Consider the following 26187-nt stretch of genomic DNA (forward strand, 5'->3'; position numbering starts at 1 on the left):
CACACTATTACACTATTACACTATTACACACTATTACACAATATTACACACTATTACACTATTACACTAGCACACTATTACACTATTACACACTATTACACTATTACACACTATTACACTATTACACTAGAACACTATTAAACTTTTACACACTATTACACTATTACACACTATTACACACTATTACACACTATTACACTATTACACTATTACACTATTACACACTATTACACTATTACACACTATTACACTAGTACACACTATCACACTATTACACTATTACACTATTACACACTATTACACTATTACACACTATTACTACTATTACACTATTACACGATTACACACTATTTGGGGTACTTTGGGGTATTTTGGGGTAGTTTCTGGTATTTTCTGGTATTTTCTGGTATTTTGGGGTATTTTGGGGTAGTTTCTGGTATTTTCTGGTATTTTGGGGTAGTTTCTGGTATTTTGGGGTATACTTTGGGGTAGTTTGGGGTAGTTTCTGGTATTTTGGGGTATACTTTGGGGTATTTGGGGGTAGTTTCTGGTATTTTCTGGTATTTTCTGGTACTTTGGGGTGATTAGTAGGACCCCTTTCAGACGTTGTTATTTCTCATAACACACTCCACGTGATCCCAGAACTCGCCCACAACCGAATTACTTTTTTTCCGAATGACTCCGCTGTTCGTGTTTGTTTGAATGAAACCAAGATGGCGGACAATAATCTTTATGAATGGATGTATTGATATCGTCATAACGACTCATTCAAAACGATAAAGTCACATGGAATGTGTTAGTTACTTACACAATGTTGGATTATGTAATTGGTGGGTCATGCCTCATTGTGAAACAAAATATAAATCGCGGGAAGTGTGTTGTTAGATGGCATTCGTTGTAGAACCTCCCTCTCCTGTTAATAAAATGTTCAATCAAATAACAACCGCTAACTTCACTGTTAGATTGCATGCTTTGTAGCAACCTATGTATAGATGTAGCACTGTCTATCTGTATGTCATATATGTTATGATGCATTGAAAATGAGGGACCCTGATGTAAACAAGACGAAAGTCTTTCTCTGGTCTGCATCCCCTTAACAATTGTGTGTATTGAGCCGTACTGTATTGTACCCATTCTGCAATCTGGTAATAAAATGTTCAATCAATCAATCAAATAACAACCGGTAACTTCACTGTTAGATGGCATGTTTTGTAGCAACCTGCCTCTGCAAAAGGACACTGTCGCACGAAGCGATTTCACTGGATGTCCCGGACACAATGGAAGTATGGATATATTCGTAACGAATAATTTAAAAAAGATACCGTTAACCGTTATATGTTAGTTGCTTACACAATGTTGGATTATGTAATTGGTTTTGTTAGATGGCATGCTTTGAAGCCCATGCTTTGGGCCTACTTTTTCTGCGGATGGTTTTGTGAATAAAACCATAATTATATATATAATAATTATATATAATTATATTATAATTATGCTTCAATTACTGTGTTTATTGTATAGCAATAAGGTTGGATGAATTCGGCCATTGTATAAAAGTATTACACCACTTGAAGTTGTGTGTTATAGAAATTAGATCACGCCTCGGGCCTAACAACCACCCATAGGCGTGATCTAATTTCTATAACACACTCCGTCGCGTGATGTAATTCTTAATTTGAGGTCATATTCCAGGTGTAGTGAACTCCAATCGAGCGGAGCATGTAACGCCTTACTTTTATAAATAATAAAGTACCTTGGCCCTAATGAGGAACTAAATGTTAAAGTATATAAAACAAATATTCACCTGACCGTTTGAATTAGAGGTAAACAGATGGATAGGTCTTTACTGAATGTGTCATTAGGAAGTGAAGAAGAAGCCATTCTGGAAGGATCTCAGGTCTGAGACTTGAGTAACGATAATCAATAGTTTAACATCAAAGCTATTTTGTGTAAGAAATTGAAATACAAAGTGCTTAAGGTTGAAATATCAAGTCAATGAAATAAATGCAACACAATAATTGAAATAGGAATAAAACAACAATAAATAAAAATAGTGGTAATGAATTAATTAGATAAAAGCTCATATAAAATGAGCATGGTGAGACACAGACTAATGCAGCACAGTAAAAAGGGTCAAATTAAAACGGAATGGGTTAAACAACCATTTAAAATGAGCAACTGGTTGGGCTGATCTAATCCCAGCAGCTGGTTGGTATAGTGGAAATTCTAGATAAAAAAAACTAAGACAGCCAGAGAGTGTGTTTCTCTGGTACTTTATTCAATCACATCATGTGTTCTCTTCCTCACACTCCCACAGAGTCAGTGGTTGTGAAAAAGAGCCCTGACCACTTGTCCGCTGACCCCTTATATAGACAATATATCATAGATGTGTCTGGTTATTCCCCTGATCAGTTATATTTATGTATTGACAGCTATAGACCCTTTCAGTTCTGTCCTGGGGGATCCCCTCCGGGTGCCTATGCTGGTTACTGCACGTATACACATTAACCATGCGGTCACCGTGACGACACCAGAGAGCAACCACCGGTCATATCAGGTCACAGTATCTTTCCTCTACAGACCCCTGTTACTGACCAGACACTCTATATCAGTGATGGCTGTTTACTGCAGAGTGGAGGGACTGGGAGACCCATGTTACTGACCAGACACTCTATATCAGTGATGGCTGTTTACTGCAGAGTGGAGGGACTGGGAGACCCATGTTACTGACCAGACACTATATCAGTGATGGCTGTTTACTGCAGAGTGGAGGGACTGAGAGACTCATGTTACTGACCAGACACTCTATATCAGTGATGTTTGTTTACTGCAGAGTGGAGGGACTGGGAGACCCATGTTACTGACCAGACACTCTATATCAGTGATGGCTGTTTACTGTAGAGGGGAGGGACTGGGAGACCCATGCTACTGACCAGACACTCTATATCAGTTATGTCTGTTTACTGCAGAGCAGAGGGACTGAGAGACCCATGCTACTGACCAGACACTCTATATCAGTGATGTTTGTTTACTGCAGAGTGGAGGGACTGAGAGACCCATGTTACTGACCAGACACTCTATATCAGTGATGTTTGTTTACTGCAGAGTGGAGGGACTGGGAGACCCATGTTACTGACCAGACACTCTATATCAGTGATGACTGTTTACTGCAGAGCAGAGGGACTGAGAGACCCATGTTACTGACCAGACACTCTATATCAGTGATGTTTGTTTACTGCAGAGTAGAGGGACTGAGAGACCCATGTTACTGACCAGACACTCTATATCAGTGATGACTGTTTACTGCAGAGTGGAGGGACTGGGAGACCCATGTTACTGACCAGACACTCTATCAGTGATGGCTGTTTACTGCAGAGTGGAGGGACTGAGAGACCCATGTTACTGACCAGACACTCTATATCAGTGATGTTTGTTTACTGCAGAGTAGAGGGACTGAGAGACCCATGTTACTGACCAGACACTATATCAGTGATGACTGTTTACTGCAGAGTGGAAGGACTGGGAGACCCATGTTACTGACCAGACACTATCAGTGATGTCTGTTTACTGCAGAGCAGAGGGACTGAGAGACCCATGTTACTGACCAGACACTCTATATCAGTGATGTTTGTTTACTGCAGAGTAGAGGGACTGAGAGACCCATGTTACTGACCAGACACTCTATATCAGTGATGGCTGTTTACTGCAGAGTGGAGGGACTGGGAGACCCATGTTACTGACCAGACACTCTATCAGTGATGTCTGTTTACTGCAGAGTGGAGGGACTGAGAGACCCATGTTACTGACCAGACACTATATCAGTGATCGCTGTTTACTGCAGAGCGGAGGGACTGAGAGACCCATGTTACTGACCAGACACTCTATATCAGTGATGGCTGTTTAATGCAGAGCAGAGGGACTGAGAGACCCATGTTACTGACCAGCCACTCTATATCAGTGATGACTGTTTACTGCAGAGTGGAGGGACTGGGAGACCCATGTTACTGACCAGACACTCTATATCAGTGATGGCTGTTACTGCAGAGTGGAGGGACTGCGAGACCCATGTTACTGACCAGACACTCTATGTCAGTGATGTTTGTTTACTGCAGAGTGGAGGGACTGGGAGACCCATGTTACTGACCAGACACTCTATATCAGTGATGGCTGTTTACTGCAGAGTGGAAGGACTGGGAGACCCCTGTTACTGACCAGACACTATATCAGTGATGGCTGTTTACTGCAGAGTGGAGGGACTGGGAGACCCATGTTACTGACCAGACACTATATCAGTGATCGCTATTTACTGCAGAGTGGAGGGACTGGGAGACCCATGTTACTGACCAGACACTCTATCAGTGATGTCTGTTTACTGCAGAGTAGAGGGACTGAGAGACCCATGTTACTGACCAGACACTCTATATCAGCGATGACTGTTTACTGCAGAGTGGAGGGACTGGGAGACCCATGTTACTGACCAGACACTATCAGTGATGTTTGTTTACTGCAGAGTGGAGGGACTGGGAGACCCATGTTACTGACCAGACACTCTATATCAGTGATGACTGTTTACTGCAGAGTGGAGGGACTGGGAGACCCATGTTACTGACCAGACACTCTGTATCAGTGATGTTTGTTTACTGCAGAGTGGAGGGACTGAGAGACCCATGTTACTGACCAGACACTATATCAGTGATGTTTGTTTACTGCAGAGTAGAGGGACTGAGAGACCCACGTTACTGACCAGACACTCTATATCAGTGATGACTGTTTACTGCAGAGCAGGAGGGACTGGGAGACCCATGTTACTGACCAGACACTCTATATCAGTGATGACTGTTTACTGCAGAGTGGAGGGACTGGGAGACCCATGTTACTGACCAGACACTCTATATCAGTGATGTTTGTTTACTGCAGAGTGGAGGGACTGGGAGACCCATGTTACTGACACTATATCAGTGATGACCGTTTACTGCAGAGTGGAGGGACTGGGAGACCAATGTTACTGACCAGACTCTCTATATCAGTGATGACTGTTTACTGCAGAGTGGAGGGACTGGGAGACCCATGTTACTGACCAGACACTCTGTATCAGTGATGTTTGTTTACTGCAGAGTGGAGGGACTGGGAGACCCATGTTACTGACCAGACACTCTATATCAGTGATGGCTGTTTACTGCAGAGTGGAGGGACTGGGAGACCCCTGTTACTGACCAGACACTATATCAGTGATGGATGTTTACTGCAGAGTGGAGGGACTGGGAGACCCATGTTACTGACCAGACACTATATCAGTGATCGCTATTTACTGCAGAGTGGAGGGACTGGGAGACCCATGTTACTGACCCTGACCAGACACTCTATATCAGTGATGTTTGTTTACTGCAGAGTGGAGGGACTGGGAGACCCATGTTACTGACCAGACACTCTATCAGTTATGTCTGTTTACTGCAGAGCAGAGGGACTGAGAGACCCATGTTACTGACCAGACACTCTATATCAGTGATGTTTGTTTACTGCAGAGTAGAGGGACTGAGAGACCCATGTTACTGACCAGACACTCTATATCAGTGATGACTGTTTACTGCAGAGTGGAGGGACTGGGAGACCCATGTTACTGACCAGACACTCTATCAGTGATGGCTGCTTACTGCAGAGTGGAGGGACTGAGAGACCCATGTTACTGACCAGACACTCTATATCAGTGATGTTTGTTTACTGCAGAGTAGAGGGACTGAGAGACCCATGTTACTGACCAGACACTCTATATCAGTGATGACTGTTTACTGCAGAGTGGAGGGACTGGGAGACCCATGTTACTGACCAGACACTATCAGTGATGTCTGTTTACTGCAGAGCAGAGGGACTGAGAGACCCATGTTACTGACCAGACACTCTATATCAGTGATGTTTGTTTACTGCAGAGTAGAGGGACTGAGAGACCCATGTTACTGACCAGACACTCTATATCAGTGATGGCTGTTTACTGCAGAGTGGAGGGACTGGGAGACCCATGTTACTGACCAGACACTCTATCAGTGATGTCTGTTTACTGCAGAGTGGAGGGACTGAGAGACTCATGTTACTGACCAGACACTCTATATCAGTGATGGCTGTTTACTGCAGAGCGGAGGGACTGAGAGACCCATGTTACTGACCAGACACTCTACAGATGAAGCTTTTAGTATTCATGGGCGCTTTGCCGTGACGCGCGCACGGTGATATCACGTTGTTGAAATGAATTAGGAACCCAGGCTGCTGTTCTATTTTATGTCGCCAGGAGGCGCAAAGTCATTAGACGGACGCTACAACGTCCTACACAGTATACTGTATAACGATCTGTATATGTTTTGTTGTCTAAAATAAATACCATACCATATGTCTACAGCAATGTTGCTGAATAAAATAATTAACCAGTTAAAACCTGTCGAATGGAGCAGTCAATGTGTATATTTTGTGTAGATTGCTAGTGGAGGTGCCAGGTGGGCTCTGTTTATAAGGGATATATAATGGATATATTTTGTCTAGTACCGTGGTCTAATGGTTTATGCCCATTCCTCTCAAGCCGACGCCCTGGGTTTGAATCCCAGTGTGTCTAATATATATTTTTTTTTATTATTTATAAAATTAAATTACCCGCAACGATGTGCATAATACAATAGTAATAATATATAATAAGAATCCAACCAATAGAGCGACATTGTGCAATAAACAAGTAAACAAAGTAGGGCATATCGGTATTTGTACATGAGTTATTCTCGAAGTCAACTTCTTGTCTGTTGTTGCTACGCAACTTCACTTGACTTGAAAAGACTTGATACCTCCCCCCATGCCCAACGATAAAAAATTAACGTTATTAAATGTATATATATATTAATTCATTTTGCGCGAATCCACACTTCATTTCCCAGATCCACTTTGTTTTGAAACAATCCGACCAATCACGTTGCGCGATAGCACGAGCGATCCACAGTCAGGAAGTAATGTTACAGCTGAGTTCACTCATTCAGAACGGCGAAATGTAAAATGCTACCCAGGATTGTTGCGTTTCGTTATAAAAACTATGCGGTGATAAACAAAAAACGAATCGCAGTATGCAAAACGTGCGGTTCGAGGATCACAGATGGAGATGCAACGTCCAACTTCGTTCGACACTTGAACTAAGAAGCTGCACAAAGATCGGTAAGTGAATGAACGAATGAATGAAAACTTTATTTAACAGATTGCAGAATGGGTACAATACAGTACAGCTCAATATACACAATTGTTAAGGGGATGCAGACCAGAGAAAGACTTTCGTCTTGTTTACATCAGGGTCCCCCATAGTAATTTGTAACTTGGCTTGCTAGCTACAGTTAAATCAATGAGCCATCGACAGTGTGCTAACGTTATCATATACTCTCTTTTTTAGACTCTTTTTGTATCACAAACAGTACTGTATTTGTAAATCTGGTATGTCATAAATGTATAGATGTAGCAGTACTGTATCTGTATGTCATGTATGTCATGTTATGATGAATTGAAAATGGGGGACCCTGATGTAAACAAGACGAAAGTCTTTCTCTGGTCTGCATCCCTTTAACAATTGTGTTTATTGAGCTGTACTGTATTGTACCCATTCTGCAATCTGTTAATTTTCTTTCAATCAATCAATCAATCAATCAATCATTACATCCAAGATACACGGCTGCTGTAGTCTTGTCTTATAAAATACATAAACAATCAGCAATGTCTCGCTTGATGAATGGCCAGCAGTAGCCTAATTAATATTAATAAAAGTATTATCATTTTAATAATTGCGAAACGTGTTTAGTCCCTTGTTTGAGCCGAATCTGGGTTGAACATGATTTGTGGAACTCCCTCTGGTGTTGTGGTCGTGGTATTCACTGACCTTTGGGAAGTATTTCGACATGTACATGGGTATCTTAGTGGTGTAGTGTACAGTATCTTGTAGACCAGGCCCATTGCAAGTTGCTGTACTCTGTTGTCTACTCTAAGCCATCCTAGGTAGTCAAAGTGGGCAGGGGTGAGGTGGGTTCTAGGAGTAAGGTCAAGCAGTAGTCTGACCAGTTTGTTTTGTGATGTTTGTAATTTAGTTTTTAGCGCTTTTGAGGTGCTTTGGTACCATGAGGTGCAAGCATAGTCGTAGTACCCTTGAATGAGTGCTCCTGCCAGAGTCTTCAGGGTATTCTTGTTTACCAGAGAGGAGATCCGGTACAAGAATCTTGTTCGTTGGTTGACTTTTTTTTATTACATTGGTTGCCATTTTGTCACAGGAAAGATTTGCCTCTAGGATGGAACCCAGGTAGGTAATTTCATCTTTCCTTGTGACAATATTGTCACCCACTGTAACAGAGAAGCCGTTGGCCTTGCTGAGTTTGTTATTTGATCCAAGAGAGAGAGAGAGAACTCGCATGGGGGACCCTGATGTAAACAAGACGAAAGTCTTTCTCTGGTCTGCATCCCCTTAACAATTGTGTGTATTGAGCCGTACTGTATTGTACCCATTCTGCAATCTGTTAATAACGTTTTCATTCATTCATTCATTCATTCATTCATTCATTCATTCATTCATTCATTCATTCATTCATTCATTCATTCATTCATTCATTCATTCATTCATTCATTCATTCAGGAGCAAAGGTCAATGACCAAACACACCCAGACTACATACCATCTGTATTCCCTTCAACATCACAGTCTACACCATCTACGTCAACAAACATCAGTCGCCATGAGCGGCATGAAAAAAGGAGAGGGATGCAGCCAAGGAGGATGGTGACCAACAGAGAACCAAGGTCGAGTCAAGCTCCTTGACCGCTTCATCTGTGGACAGCAACGACACCAAATGCAAGATGATGACAGGTGTTACCTGGCCAGTGCTTCAGCACTTGTTTTCTTTCTTGCACACAGAGAAGACAAGGAGCACCATAATCTCACCCATAGATCAGCTATTTATCACCCTTGTCAAACTGCATCACAACATGTCCTTTGACCTCATCTCCCACATCAGAGGTGTGTCAAAGGCAACAGTCATTAGTGATGTGCCCAACAGATCATTTCAGTGAGTGAGCGATTCGATACATGCTCACGGCAATGAACCGATTCACTGATTCGACTCACGGTTCACGGTTCAGTGGCGCTTCCGGATCCCGCTGCGAATCAAAAACTATAAAAAAAATTGGCAGACTTAGCACTGACTGAGAAAGTACACATTACAGTTCTACTTTATAAAATGCTAATTGTAAATATGTTTGTCAATGTTAATAATATGAGAGTCCACATTACAGTTCTACTTTTGTTTTGATGTGAACTTAGCACTGACTGAGAAAGTACATATTACAGTTCTACTTTGACATTTAAAATGTTGGACCAAAGCATTGCATGTAATTAGAATACAGGCAAATAAAAGTAATTTAGTTTAAAGTACAATCTTGGCTGTCTTTTTCTCTCAACGCTTCAATAGGTAGATGACTAAATGTAAATGTAAAATCAAATTTTAACAGATTGCAGAATGGGTACAGTACAGTACAGCTCAATACATACAATTGTTAAGGGGGTGCAGACCAGAGAAAGACTTTCGTCTTGTTTACATCAGGGTCCCCCAATCAATTCACCTAATGTTAGTGTACAGGGACTGCAGATGTAAATGAGCTCATAGCTATATCTGGTACAATGCATTGTATATTGTCCCTTCAGTGGCACTGTTTTTGCACTTTTTGATTTTAGCCTGTGGTGGTGATTAGCTGTTAAAGTGAAGCTTCTTATGGGTGGTTGTTTATTTATTCTATACTAATTTCAATTATATTTATGTCTTAGGTTTGCACTCTCAGCGGCTAAGGGAATCTTCAGAAATAGGATCAGAGAAACAAGACTTACACAAAACCAAATAGGGAACAGGTATTAGTCAGCTACAACTGAGCTCAACATGATTAGAACACAGACTCAGAATTTGTATATTTACAGTTGAATCACATTGTACTGTACTTGTGCTGTATAATGACAATACATTTTAATCTAATCTAATCTTTAGACAAGGTTTAATAAGGTGCAAGTTTCAAAGTAATCAATTATTAGTTTCAATTTATTTGTCTAAAGATGATCCATGATCCTTTTTGATGACTGAGAGTGTGAACTCTCAAATGGAAACGATAAATACTACAGTAGGTGGTGGACAATTAGCATTTCAATGGTGTGGGGGTTGCAGTCTAGAGCGTGGAACTCCTCACAACAGTTTGGCTCAGCACCAACAAACAATTTTTCTTTCACTCTAAAGTACAGTTTATTCCCCCTCAAATGTATATACTTTATTATTACTATATACTATTTTTGTATCACAAACAGTGCTGTATATTTGTAGACCTCTTCCAATGTACAGTTTATATGTCTGAGGAGAAGACTGGTACTCATCATCTTCGTCTCCACAAAGTACTGGGGGGGTCTACTGTATGTGAGACATATTTCCTTTAGAGTGAAAGAAAAATGACATTGTGAACAAGTATGTTGTGTGCCAGGTTAATGTACTCTACTATTTTCTACTGTTCTCCTCCTCCTTCTCAATAACAATAGAGATGTTTACAGGCTCAAGACAGTTTTCTGCTCTGTTGTGAGTCCTGTTGACTGCTGAATTTACACGTAAAGATTTGATTCAGTTTTAGTAGAATGTAAAATACATGAATGATGAAATGAGCACATAAAGTGCAGACATACTATAAAATCCTATCTACATGGGTGTTCCAGGTTAGTGTGTTATCGACAAAAATCCCAAGATATTTATATGAAGAGACCTGTGAGATGGACTGTGTGTGGATGACCACAGGCCTGTGGTCCCCAACACCTCTGGGGTCAAACACCATCTCCCCAGTCTTCTTAACATTTAAAACCAGACAGTTATTGTCGCACCAGTTTACAAACCTCTGGATTTCCAAATAATAGTCAGCTAGGAGGTCACTGTCATTCTTAATTAGAGCTAAAATGGCAGTGTCATCAGAAAATGTAAATACTATTGTAATAAAACGTTCAAAACTATGTTCAATTTGTGTATTGTTTTGTTACTATAAGATTGTACAGTACAGTAACAGCAGTTGTCAGTCAAGTCAAGAGTTCAGAATTGTATTAAAACACACACACACAAATTACAAGATACAAGGTTACACGTTAACTGGCTTATTTACCACTTTGACCTCCATTATTTGCTATGACTAGTGGCAACACTTTTGCCAAGCCAGCTATGAGATTGTTACATACATCCACTGTTAGTTTATTGCGCCAGAAAAACCTTATGGCCGCTACTAAAGCATCTTTCGTGAAAGGTTTCGCCTCTCTGCGAATATAGTCTTTCATCATGTGCCACACAATTTCAATGGGGTTCAAATCGGGAGACTCAGCGGGGGTTTTGACCCAATTGATTCCCTCTGCTTCAATGCAAACTCTGGCAGCGCTGTGTTTCGGGTCGTTATCCTGGAAGAAACGATGGCTCCGCCCAAAAGTAGCTTGTATGTACGGACCGGCGGCTGCTTTGATGATCGATTCTTCAAAAAAGACACGGTCCATTATTCCATCGAAAATAACAAGCGGGCCTGGACCAAGCTTGGAAATCGCGCCCCAAACATGCACTTTTAATGGATGTTTAGGTGCAGGTTTACCTTGACGGTAGCCTTTTTTCGTAAAGCTTTGTCTTGCAAAGTGTTCGAGTGCGACAGTGCTTTCATCTGTAAATATGACGTCATGCCACGTTTCACATGTATCGATCCACTGGTGCGCCTGTAGATGAATGAATGAAAACTTTATTTAACAGATTGCAGAATGGGTACAATACAGTACGGCTCATAGATAGATAGATAGATAGATAGATAGATAGATAGATAGATAGATAGATAGATAGATAGATAGATAGATAGATTGATAGATAGATAGATAGATAGATAGATAGATAGATAGATAGATAGATAGATAGATAGATAGATAGATAGATAGATAGATAGATAGATAGATAGATAGATAGATAGATAGATAGATAGATAGATAGATAGATAGATAGATAGATAGATAGATAGATAGAAAAACAAACCTGTGCGAGTCTTAATTCTTTATTTTTGTCACGGATCATTGGCCAGAACTCAGTTTGACCATATTTCCAGCCGAGGCCCCTACGTGCTCTACGGATAGCAGTCAGGCTGAGATGAATACCCAAATCGTCTTCGATGCGCTTCTGGATTTGCCTTGCAACCATGCAATTGCGGGCCTTTGTCAAGTTGTCAATGGCGACCAGGACATTGCTATGGAAAGGGAAGAGAAAGAAAGTGGAAATTAATTAACTGAGAGTTAATGAACCGTCAGAATGAACAGAATATTGCACCATTCTTATTTATAAACGGCAACATATTATTTCACAATGTCCTAATACCATAGAACTATATACTGTACTCACTCAGACAGTTTACGTGGAGCACGGCGTCGTTGTATTTTCAGTTTGTAATGCCATTCAATAGTGCCCGGAGTAACGCAGATTCCTAACGATGCAAGATGTTGCCTAATGCGTCTCGTAGATATGCCCTGGGATCGTAACTGACGCACATCTCGAGAATGTTGTTTGTTGATTTTAGTCATTTTCACACTGACAACTGAACAGACCGTTCGAAAGTCACGGTGATACAACACTTTATATAGAGGCGGGTCCCTCTATAGCCCCACCCTAGCCCCCTCCCATACTTCCAGACAGGTTTGATTTGCGTGTAGCTTATTGCCAGCTGAAGAGTGCAAGGGCGCTTCCGCATTCTTCGCCGCGCATGCGCATGAGGTCCTCGCTTAGTTCAGTTCAGACGCCCCTTTCAACACGGTGATTTTAGTTACCCTATGATGGTAAATGTCTTCGGTCTCTCCTTTATGACATTTTATTTATACATGGAAAATGCTTATTCTATCACAAAAATAACTTTCTGAGATTAGTAATTTAAATTAATAAAATGTGCTATACATGGGTACTATGTTCTTACTTTTTTATAATTGTGCTTTTTCAAAGTGATTATGGACCACCAATGGTCTGTGAATTTCCACATCCTCCAATTCTTTTTTGATTTGTCTTAACACTAAATGCGCTCAACTCATGCCATCAACTCACTTTTTCAAAACGCAATGTTAGAGGTAGGTGTGGTTTTGAATTGAGAATCAGATATCTGCTGTATTTTTAAAGCCTGTATGAAGGAACAAGGATTTCCGTTTGAAATGAACCACACCATGCATGTCTTTTTCAGTGAATTGGAAGACTGCTGCTTTCAAAGGCATCGCTGCGTTCTGAACATGTTTTTTCTACTGGGAAATGTCTTAAATTTGCATTAAATTCTGCTCATTTGTGGCTTTGGTCGTTTTCTGGTTTATTGCATGTCCTAATTATCTGCCATGTTAAATGTCCTTATTTACTTAGAAACCATGTTTGTATAACCAGAATAAAAACCTCGATTAAATCAATCAAATGTGAACAACTATCTCATTCTTTATGGTGATCATTTATGATCAATATTACAATTGGCTATAGCTAATCAACCCCTTCCCGGAACATTCTATAGCTTGAATCCAGCCCCCTTAGTTGTGCACTTTTGCCGTTTTCCTAATTCCATAATACTATTATTCAATTCAAGTGATTCCCGAATCGCCTGAACTGAATCTGAATTATAACAATTTTGAAAATGGGGCAGAAGTGGGCGATTCAGGCTGGGGAAATCCGTCACCTTTTGTCTTATCTCATAGATGTAAAACAATGACTTATATTTCTATCATTCAATTTCTGTTATCCATCAAGTCCATCTGCTATAATATATGGGTGGTGGTGGGGTAGTCTTTAACAGTGGGGGGCCCTGATGTAAACAAGACGAAAGTCTTTCTCTGGTCTGCATCCCCTTAACAATTGTGTGTATTGAGCTGTACTGTACCCATTCTGCAATATGTTAATTAAAGTTTTCAATCAAACATTCTCCTACGCAGAGTGTTGGACGACATTCCACCCAACCTCCAATGTACAGTTTCTACGTCAAATGTATATACTCTCTTTTCTGGTCTCTTTGTATCACAAACCGTACTGTATTTGCAAATCTGGTTAGTCAAAATAAAGATGTGACTATTGAAAAGTTGGGCACGATCGATTTCAAAGTTGCTTAAATTAATATGTGAAGTCTGGCCGATTTTATACATACAATTATACATACAATAGTTAAGGGGATGCAGACCAGAGAAATACTTTCGTCTTGTTTACATCAGGGTCCCCCATTTTCAATTAATTAAGTGTGGCGGGGGGTTGGGTACATTGACAAACATACCAAGTGATCGCATATTTGCATCTCGTATTCATTCAGTCTCCCATGTCTGATTATTTTAAGTTTTCTTTTGTGTTTGTGTACCTGCATGGCTACCTGCATAAGCATAACAATAGCGTATGGAATGCAACCCATTTCATGGTATTCACATTCACATTGGGTGTTAATGGTGCTCTGCCTGAGTCAGACCATCGTTCACACACCAAACCTGAGGGGGAGGGGGCACACCTCTGTGTGTCTATTATATCCAACCACTACAATACAACCCCCTCCCTACCTATTAACATGTAAATGAAACCAGGGGCCAGGCTAATCTGCAAGAGCTCAGTGTACATCGCCCTTATACAGGCCTAAACCATAAAGAGAAAATAAAAAAAAATACAAAAATACCGTTCTTGCAGAAAGAAGAATATATACAATTATTGACTAAGTCATTCTTTGAATAGTAATCGCACATTCGTTGGCCTGTACAAAATCCAATGACGATATGTATATCTTCCTTGAACAGGGATATATAGAAAAGTTTTAAACTCAGTTTACCTTGCATTTTGTTTTACATACATATATACCCCATCATCCTTGGTTATTAATCCCACATCAGTTGGTTTCCCAGATACTTGGTACTAATACTTAGTGTATGTCGTCCTTAAACCATCATATCAAATTATAATACTTGCTCTAAAATTTTTTAATTCTGACTCAGGTAAATATGCATGTCATGGGTCCAGGGACCCTCCTTGAACCTCCTTCCTGGGTCCGGGTCACGGCTGACCGCGGGAGAGAGCGGGGGGACTCATCCTATAGCAGCCCTCCTATATCTTCCCTTCTCAGATATTCATTAAATGGTTTCCATATATCCTCGTAAATATCTATATTGCTCCTGAGGATATACGTTATTCTCTCCATAGACATGCATTGTGCCATGTTTTTAATCCAAGCACCGATTGTGGGTGCGTCTATTTTCTTCCAATTGAAAGCTATTGTTCTTTTTGCCTGTAGTATAGCAAAATCAATTAATTTAAATTGTTTGGTTCTCAGGTTCAGATTTATTGGATATAAATGTAACAATATCATTTTGGAGTCTAGTGGGATATTCACTGACAGGATATCTTTGATTTTATTCACCACCTCCCCCCAGAACTTCTTGATTTTGTCACATTCCCAAATACAATGTATAAAAGTTCCCCGATCCTTGGTACATTTAAAGCACCTATCTGGTGTGTTGCTGTTGTATTTATTCAGTTTGACAGGGGTTATATAAGTCTGCATCAGCCATTTGTATTGAAGTAGTTGTAGTAAATTCCCACAGACTTTCTACAATAATTTGAGGTTATTGTAGCACAATACAATGAGATTGACTATCTGGAAGGAGGAGGAAAGATTCATACTTGATAGAATTGTTGGTCTCCTCATCAGACTTTAGCAGATGAGGAATAAAACGTGTAGGCCAGACGAACCAGTACTGTATTTCATCTCAACTGATTTATTTGAGTCAGGGCCAAGGGTGAATAAAAGGTTAACTTTTACATACAAAAGATGATCAGAAAACATTAACAGCTGTCTGTTGTACAGAAATATCACAATCAGGTTTGCATCTCAAACCTAAATACTGCACATCAAACAGTCACTTGGTTAACATAATTTGAACATACATTGACTATGCTGTACACATTTATACATGAGTAAATCTGGTTTCAGATATTAAGGATTTACACTAAACTTTAAACAACAAATGGTGTTTTCCCATGATTTACTCACATAAAATGCATCAGCTCACAGTAGTCTCTGGGTGGACGAAGCGGTGGAGCCCCCAGACCCCCTGTGGTTGGGTCCGGCCTGAGAGCTCCCGAATTCCAATTTGTCTCTTCCTTATATCCTATCATGTCTAGCCAAAATAGCACTATTACAGTTGATCCAATCATGTGGTTGCCCCCACCTCTGGGTTTCTCTGGGGGAGGCCGGCTGCCCCCCCCTTTGATCTCCTGTGTGGATCTTGACTCAATACCCAGAGGGGCCGCTAGTGGCCCCCGTCATTGTCTTCCTGCTGGGTCTGTCCCAACAGAAATCTCCTCTTAAATGAATAATATATAACTTTAACATTCCTTCTATATGGCTATAGATGTCTAATATCATCCAAGTACAGTCAGTGCTTTCTAAGACTGATACCAGACATCATATGAGACCTTTTGATACTAAACAGTTGATTAATAGATTACTTTGTTTGTGAGTTAGTGTCCATGCTTCAACAAGTCTAAACTGGTCTGCCCTGTGTTCAACCCAGCTGTCTCTGCTTCTACATTTACATACTGTCAATTCAAGAAGGTGTTTGTTCTCTAAATTAGTCATTGCTTGAGTGGGGGTTTATTGACTATTTCTGTAACACCAGTATCACTTAAAACACCCTCTACTGTTGAAAGGGCACACATTCCTTTTTGCAGTATGGTTCTCTAATTTATTCACACATATTAATTATGAAATTCCAAGGCAATATTACCACATTCCCCACTTTGGCAATTCACATTGTCATATACTGTATATTGACTTGATTTTCATACTAACCATACATAATAAAATTCATTTTTTCCCAAAATTAAAATTAATTTTTTCTTTTTCCATTTTTCTTTGGTACATCTCATCAATTTTTGCCTTCTTGTCTTCTTCTTTTCTTTCCCACATTTCCCCTGACTATGGCCCCCTCCCGGGGAATCCAAATGACCCATTCATCCAGAACCCCAATTAACCTACTCTGCCCTCATGATCCAGTGTTTACCACCTACTATCATTGGGCTTTGTTCCTCTGGGCTCACAGCCAGAGGCCTATTTGTTGAAAACAATTAAAACAATTTAATCTAAACATTACACATTTCAAATAAAACACAATTTTTTTTTTAATTATGGTATCCGTTTACATGATCTGGGGAGACAGAAATTAGTATTCATTCTTTCATACATTTTGCTTCTCCTCTCCTGTTAATTCCTTTTCCAAGTCAGCCCAATCACATTTTGCATAATCAACTCAGTTGGTCTTCTCACCTCTCCCCCCTTTTATGAACATCCCTATGGACATAAACCTTACCACCTCTGCGCACAGACGGACAGGGAGGGCGGAGCAGCACCCAAGGGAAAAAAAAAAAATGTTCACCAGAAATTACCGGCCATAACCTACACCTAATCTCCTACCTATGTGTATGTGTTTAGTTCAGTACTCTTGCGTTGTGTCATAATCTATACCAGTTGTTACCGTTCAGTCACCTCCCGTCCAACATCAATCACACAGAGGCCCTTGTTCAACGCTTTGGTTGCACAGTCTCCGACCGTTTTCGCCCCCCCCCCCTCCACCCCATGTCGGCCAGCCTCAGCTGAAGCCAACGTTTGTAGGCCTGGACCTTGTCATATTCTGTCCCATGACTGTATCTCCATGGATCTACAGACGAACGACTCCGTCAGTCTGGAGGTATGTCTCAACCTCCGGCCTTTGTATCCGGGGCTATATTGAAGGAGGGGTAGCGTCCCAAGCGACCTCTCTTCATAATCCAACAATCTCCCACAGGAACTGACTGAACGGGTTCACACCATCGTGTCATAATCTAATGAAATGTATTCCTACACATTTTCCCCATGATCCCTCCACTTGTGATGGTCCATCCTCCCTCTCCGACTGAACTGCAAGGGAACAAGAACACAAAACAAATTTTCTTTACACAATATGTCAAATATTCCTCAAGAGAAGCCAAATGTTTAAACCATTATGCAAACGTAATAGGACCACTTAACTGCCATTGATCTGTCCCAATGCATCTCACGCTCCAACAGTCCTCTCACCAGACCATGAAAGAGAAACAACAAACGAGGGCAAATAATCAAAAAAAACATTCCAACAGATGTGAAAGCCAATCAAATGAAATTAACCAGCTCCAACCGCAGACCACCTTAATGGTTATTTAGAAAGAAAAGAAAAGAAATCAAAACTCTAAATTCAAAGATTAAAAAATAGAAAATAACTCTAAAAATCTAATCCAATTCCTCATCCAATTGATTACATAAACACAGATATATCATACTTAAACCCATTTTGTTATTCTTAAGACCAGTTTCACCTTAAGTGAAAGCTAAGTTGCGTGTGTGCATGCATGTGTGACCAAATTGTGTGAATGTGTGTCTGTGTGTGTCTGTGTGTGTGTGTGTGTGTGTGTGTGTGTGTCTGTGTGTGTGTGTGTGTGTGTGTGTGTAAATGTGAATGGGTGTGTGTGTGTGTGCCTGTGTGTGAATGGGTAGACAAAGCCTCCTTGCCCCCATCCCCCGCTCAATCATTCACTGAAATCAAAAGGACATCTCAATCTCACACATACATACAAAAATTAAATTTAAATAAAAAATACCATCTGTACCAGCTCAACCAAAATTACGAGCTCCAGTAATCATTCATATTATAAACATATATCTCTCTCACACACTCGTTAATCAACCACAGACCGACAATGGGTTAGTTCCCCTGCGCTCATCTCTTCTACTCTCTCATCAGGCTACACTCATCCCTGGCTAATACAATTCACACTTAATTTCTACACTCCTACCTACTGCCAGAGAGAGTCTAGGAACTCTCCCTCAACGACAGAACCTCAAAGCAGTCCTAGTACCTTGAGAGTCTACCGCTATTCTCCCTAACCAAAAAGCTAGCCCTCCAAAAGTCATAATCCCATTGAACGACTACCTCCCTGATTGTCTCACTCACTCACCCAGCTGTGTTCTGTATTAGCACGCTTCCTTTCTCAACATTTCCCCCGTCATAAAAATAACTGCCAACTGTTCTCTCACTCTACAACTGTCTCCTGCATCTTCACCTCTCTCATCCTGTTGCATCTAATCTCTCTCATCCTGTCATAAAAGAACAGCTATTGTAAGCAGCTGTACATCCTGACCCCCCTTGGGCATATTGGCCCGCCTCAAAAGGATTCCTACCCCCCTGGGTAATATAACCTTCTCAACTTTTGCCTCTTTCATGACTCATGCATACAGTCTCCCCTGAGCATAAAGGCTTTTGACACAAAAACCCTATCTCCTCACTTCATGAAATAACCTTCATCTGTAAATCATTAAATGGTTAATCACACTTCTCATCTTCCTAGAGGCAAGCCGCCCCCAGGTTTTTGAATTAATCACACATTCCCAGGGAGAAGGCCAACCCCCTCCCCAGCGTATAAAATTATTAAGGATTAATAAAAACAATCATGTCGATCACTGTAAACACAACCATATCAAAATGTGTCATCTTCAGCAAGCCTCCATCAATAAATTATCCTACAAGTCGGAGGCTTGTGTCAACATTTTAACAGTGTATTAAAGATTTAATAATCTAAAACAAGCATCAACACATGTCCTAACCATATTAACAGTGTATTAAAGATTTAACAATCTAAAACAAGCATCAGTAAATTATCCTGCTTCACAACCGGGCTTGTATCAAATTCCACTACAAAAACATTTAGCAAATAATATAAACATTATCCTATTTAAATCTTCAGTGTTATTAAAGCTATAACAAGTATCAACATCTGACATTTCAACATCAATGCATTCTATACAAGCATCTTAATTCAAGCTACATAAAACAAAACATCATTCTACTCAAGCTTACCATTGTACATGTTACACAAATTTAAAAAACTGGAAATACCCCATCAACTCTAATTATTATACTGTAAGCATCATTCATTTCAGCCTAACATTTATAGTGGTTAGTCCTAAACGCTCCTTTCTTCATACACATGTGTGATAAATTGATTTTACTGCAAGCAACATGTAACTTTAGTGTAGAGCATTTTTCCAAATTCAGCCTATAACTACTCTCAAACTACCGTTTATCTGCGTATCATGTATGCAATAAAAGTTATGATGTATTTTAACACGGGTGACTGAATTTGCAAATCTGGTATGTCATAACTGACTATCTGATGAATTGAAACTGGGGGACCCTGATGTAAACAAGACAAAAGTCTTCCTTTGGTCTGCATCCCCTTAACAATTGTGTGTATTGAGCTGTACTTACTCATTCCCCCCTGGTTAAAAATATACCCCTGTGCATCAAAGACTCTAATACAAACTACCCAGTTATAGCCGGTTTGTGAACCCCAGATCTATCATAGGCAATGTATCCATTATTTCATTCCTCCTCAATAGGCTCACTGTATTGTTTGCAGCCTAAGTAAACCCTTAATGACTATCTCCCCTAATCTAACCACTATACATGTTACATCCCTTCCCCTGCTCACACAAAAATACAATGCACAATATACAAATATAACCATATTACATAATGCAGAATATTCTCTTACCCGTTATTTCTATCCCCTGAGCGAACTATACCGAATGCACCAGACCCAATCCACGTTGTACCGCGCATGCGCAGTGGCAACCGAAGCGACTGTTAACGTTGCTATGACAACCAAGGTCTGCCACGACATTCATAACCTGCCCCGATATTCATAATTTGCCACGACATTTATCACGTTATCTATCACGTCATCTACCCCTTCCCCAACATCATTCTCAAAACTCGAAACGTGACATATGCCGCCCCCAACCGCCACAAAACAACGGCATGCAAGCTAACTAGCTTTAGCCAGCTCTAATGCGACGTTCAAGGCCCTCACGGGAGCCGTGCCTTTCAAGATCCGTTCATCCACGCAATTCGCTCAGTACCATCCAAAGCATAAACAATTCACACAAGCTTAAAATAGCCAACCACTCTAACAGAAAATAATTTTTAACACACTCACACCAACCAACGCCGCACATATAGTTCGACACGAATCCTTTCTCCTACCTACTCCGCCTCACTTCATAGCACCGCGAACGTTACATACTCTCCACAACACTATGACGTCACCAAGCAGCGAATCCCTAATATCATATTATACCATCGTTCAATAATAACCCTCAAAACGGCCACAATTTCTCCACCCTGCGTCTCAACCGCCTCTTACTTGTAATCGCCGCCACAGTGTTTAATCAATTCTCTCATAACGCCATCGTAACGTCCCCAGCTTCACCGCGGACTTTTCCACAGAGCTAAGCCAGCCAGCCCCAACCACCAGCAGGGACTCGCCTCAAACATATGTCCGTTGTTCATTAAAATATCATAACAAAATAACAATACGCTCCTACGTTTCGTCAATCATTCATAACCACAGCCATAGTTCATTCATGCATTTCTTAACCATAGCCATACTTTCCCATACAACCATTAAGTACTTTATCAGTCATTTCGACCGAATTGTTTTTGTATCACAGCGCACGTAATTGAATCAACACGCCGGTTTCGCTCAAGATTAAAAAGGGATCTCCGGACCCAATTCGATTGTATGCCTAAGGACGAACACACATCTTCATTTAATTCGGCCGAATAGGTCCCTGCAGACACATCCTGACTATCACGTGATCAGCCAGCAAACCATTCATTATTGAGCCTTCTTGAACACGCCGGCACCCCTACCTTCTATCAATTATTACGTGTTAATCCTGCAATCGCACAGACCCCTGCGCTGATCATGCCAGGGTCTAACAATCTTTCACCATACTTGACTTTACATGTTCTGAAATAGTAACAGAGCCCTTAGCCCGACACATTTATGCCCATACTGACCCACTCACGGTCCCCGTCCCGCCTATTCTGTGGCTACAAGCAGGGACACAATGTACATTGGACACAGCTCTCCCTCCATTTCAGAACAATCAAATCTCCTCGTCTTACCTGCGCCCTCTTCCTGAGAATAATTTTAGGGCAATTACATACTCAGAACGCGCCCCTGTCGTATACAACAGAATAACCGTGCTTCCTAGCAAGAAAAGCCTTTTACCTGCCGTCTGATACGACGCCACCCCCGTTATAACATGACCAGATATCCTGTGCGGCACCAATACGCAATCACATTATTATAACATGAGGCCTTGTAATTACTCCAACTTCCCCGTACAGTTCATAAAGTATATTCCATACGAGTTAACCAACCCAACCCCCGTGGCCCGCTGGGCCGAGACCGGCCTCCTGTGTCTGAATGAGGAATAAAACGTGTAGGCCAGACGAACCAGTACTGTATTTCATCTCAACTGATTTATTTGAGTCAGGGCCAAGGGTGAATAAAAGGTTAACTTTTACATACAAAAGATGATCAGAAAACATTAACAGCTGTCTGTTGTACAGAAATATCACAATCAGGTTTGCATCTCAAACCTAAATACTGCACATCAAACAGTCACTTGGTTAACATAATTTGAACATACATTGACTATGCTGTACACATTTATACATGAGTAAATCTGGTTTCAGATATTAAGGATTTACACTAAACTTTAAACAACAAATGGTGTTTTCCCATGATTTACTCACATAAAATGCATCAGCTCACAGTAGTCTCTGGGTGGACGAAGCGGTGGAGCCCCCAGACCCCCTGTGGTTGGGTCCGGCCTGAGAGCTCCCGAATTCCAATTTGTCTCTTCCTTATATCCTATCATGTCTAGCCAAAATAGCACTATTACAGTTGATCCAATCATGTGGTTGCCCCCACCTCTGGGTTTCTCTGGGGGAGGCCGGCTGCCCCCCCCTTTGATCTCCTGTGTGGATCTTGACTCAATACCCAGAGGGGCCGCTAGTGGCCCCCGTCATTGTCTTCCTGCTGGGTCTGTCCCAACAGAAATCTCCTCTTAAATGAATAATATATAACTTTAACATTCCTTCTATATGGCTATAGATGTCTAATATCATCCAAGTACAGTCAGTGCTTTCTAAGACTGATACCAGACATCATATGAGACCTTTTGATACTAAACAGTTGATTAATAGATTACTTTGTTTGTGAGTTAGTGTCCATGCTTCAACAAGTCTAAACTGGTCTGCCCTGTGTTCAACCCAGCTGTCTCTGCTTCTACATTTACATACTGTCAATTCAAGAAGGTGTTTGTTCTCTAAATTAGTCATTGCTTGAGTGGGGGTTTATTGACTATTTCTGTAACACCAGTATCACTTAAAACACCCTCTACTGTTGAAAGGGCACACATTCCTTTTTGCAGTATGGTTCTCTAATTTATTCACACATATTAATTATGAAATTCCAAGGCAATATTACCACATAGTTTTAAGCTAGTGTTGGCTGTTTGTGTCTGAGCCTCCTCGCACGCTCTGTTCCAGTCCTCGTTTGAGATCTCCTCTCCCAAGTCCAGCCTCCATGACTCCAATCTAGATAATGACGTCTCGTCTGAACCAGATACAATCCAGTTATAGCACATTGATAACAGGCCTTTGCTATTGCAGTTCTTGATGATAATTTTTTCTAAAGATGAAAGTGTAGGAATTGCCAGTGATTGGTTTTGCAGAGAGGAAAAGAAACTTGAACATCAAAAAATCGTCGGTACAGTGCGAAATACAATCTTATAGTAACAAAACAATACACAAAGTTTTGAACGTTTTATTACAATAGTATTTACTGTCTCATTTTGCAATGTATAATCCAGCCAGCGTTCCAGTCTTGTTCTTGTTGACAATTTTGGGGTCCGTATTTCCCGTTGCTGTATCCTGATTGGTTTATCAGCTAGAGGTGTTTCGTTCACGCCCCCCCCCCCCCCCCCCCCCCCACAGCGATTGTGTATTTTGATATAAAAGTCGTGTGTGAAATCTGTGGACTGGACAGTCGTGACTCGTGTGTGGACAGAATATTGAGGAGGACAGAATGGCAACCTTTTACAGCACTAAACAATTGAAGGTATGTTTGTATTGTATCTTGGGTCTCTCTTGAGCGCTCTCTCTCTCTCTCTCTCTCTCTCTCTCTCTCTCTCTCTCTCTCTCTCTCTCTCTCTCTCTCTCTCTCTCTCTCTCTCTCTATGGGTAACGCATGTATTCCCAGTAACTTAACAAACAAGTGCAAAAAATGCAGTTCTAGAACAAGTATTTTAATTTTTTCTATCTTCAAGAAAGTGGAAAGGAACCCAACATTTTCAATTGTCTGCACACAATCGTTGTTTTGTTATTCCAAGATGGCATTTGAACTGAATTATATACTATAATATACTGTAGGTTACGGGAATACCTTTCTCCAGTTACCGGGAATGCTTTACAGATACCTCTCTCTCTCTCTCGATGTCCCCGACATTTGAATTATTTATTTATGCATAATTTTTCTATTCTAGACATCTATCCCGAGTGTTGATCGACCAGGAATAACTCAAGTAAAGGCACCGCAAAGTCGAAAAAGAACAGGAGGTCCCGTGATTCCCCCCAAATCAAAACACTGTATGGTCAAAAAGAAAGCAGTAAGTAAACTTTTTTTTTATTGCATTTTCCATTATTCAGACAATCTTTTTACATGGGTCCCCACCTCCAATGTACACCCCCACCCAACCTCCTCCAATGTACAGTTTCTATGTCAAATGTATGTCAGTATTCAAATGTACAGTGTGTCAAGGGGGTTGTTTACATCATGATCTAAACAAGACGAAAGTCTTTCTCTGGTCTGCATCCCCTTAACAATTGTATGTATTGAGCCGTACTGTACTGTACCCATTCTGCAATCTGTTAATAAACTTTTCAATCAATCAATCAATCAATCATGTTTTCCACATCACATCATTGTGACACAAATCTTATCTTAACTTTCCCTCCCTTATTGCTGTGCAGGCCGCAGTTATTGTTATGGACATCATGCCACTCCCAGCAGTAACGACAGAGATGAGAGATGAGGAGACAGCGGAAACACCAACACCAACTCCAACCATTAATAACATTTGTAATACGATTATCATGACAACGGTGGCTATTGTTATTGAACAAAAAATAAACAAGAATGTTGCCAGGCTGCTTAAACCATTGGAGGAGACTGAGAAACGCCTGGAGGACCGTTTGGAGGCGACTGAGAATCTATTGGAGGCGACTAAGAAACGTTTGGAGGCGACTGAGAATCGACTGGACGCCTCTGATAATCGACACAAGGCCACAGAGACAGAGCTGGCCAGGCTGCTTAAACTGGTTACACCCTCCTCTCCACAACCTGCGGCTCAGACATTCAATCGGCAGCTTTTGTTTTACACACCAACAAGAGATGAGAATGTACCATGGCGGGCTCTAACGCCCAGTCCCTACCCATCCCAAGTGGGCGATGAGAATGTACGACCATGGTTGGCTCTATCACCCTCTCTGTCCCAAACGCCCCAGAATGATGATAATGATGATGATGAAGATGATGCATGTTTTTCTCCGCAAACGCTTTCTCCTCAAACGTCACCCTTCCGAACGCCTCTGCCAGTGCCTGCAGTTCCAGTGGCAAAACCACAGAAAAAAGCACAGCGACAGCGTCCAGCCCTGCCCAACATAGAACTGGAAAGTATTTCAGCAGACGACGAGCAAAAGGCGTTCGATCATGCTCATGACGCACAAGGCAAACCACGGCCTGATGACTATGCAGGGCTAATGTTCATGCTGCTAGTGGACTTTGAAACCTACCAAAAGTGGGCTCACAAAGTCAATTGGAATGGCAAACGGGGGAAACATGCTTTACCTAAGAACCTCAGATTGATGTTGATTGCTAAAGTTAAAGCACGCTATAGTGTAATCACCTGGGATAAAGTTTGTGATCGAGTGAATGAACGTTTGCGGAACCCACGATCAGAGGATCCAAGGAAAAGGCTACCATACAGTTTGAGTGAATTCATTTAATACAGTACTTTTTGTGATACAAAAAGTGACCAGAAAAAGAGTGTATATACATTTGACGTACTTGGTCGTGTAAATAACTCATGTATCTTGTAATTAGTGTGTGTGTGTGTTTTAATACAATTCTGAACTCTTGACTTGACTTGAAAATAAAATGATAAAAAAAAGAACCAGTCTGTTTTA

Source organism: Notolepis coatsorum (assembly GCF_963971535.1).
Source record: "Notolepis coatsorum genome assembly, chromosome: 11".
Classification (NCBI taxonomy): Eukaryota; Metazoa; Chordata; class Actinopteri; order Aulopiformes; family Paralepididae; genus Notolepis; species Notolepis coatsorum.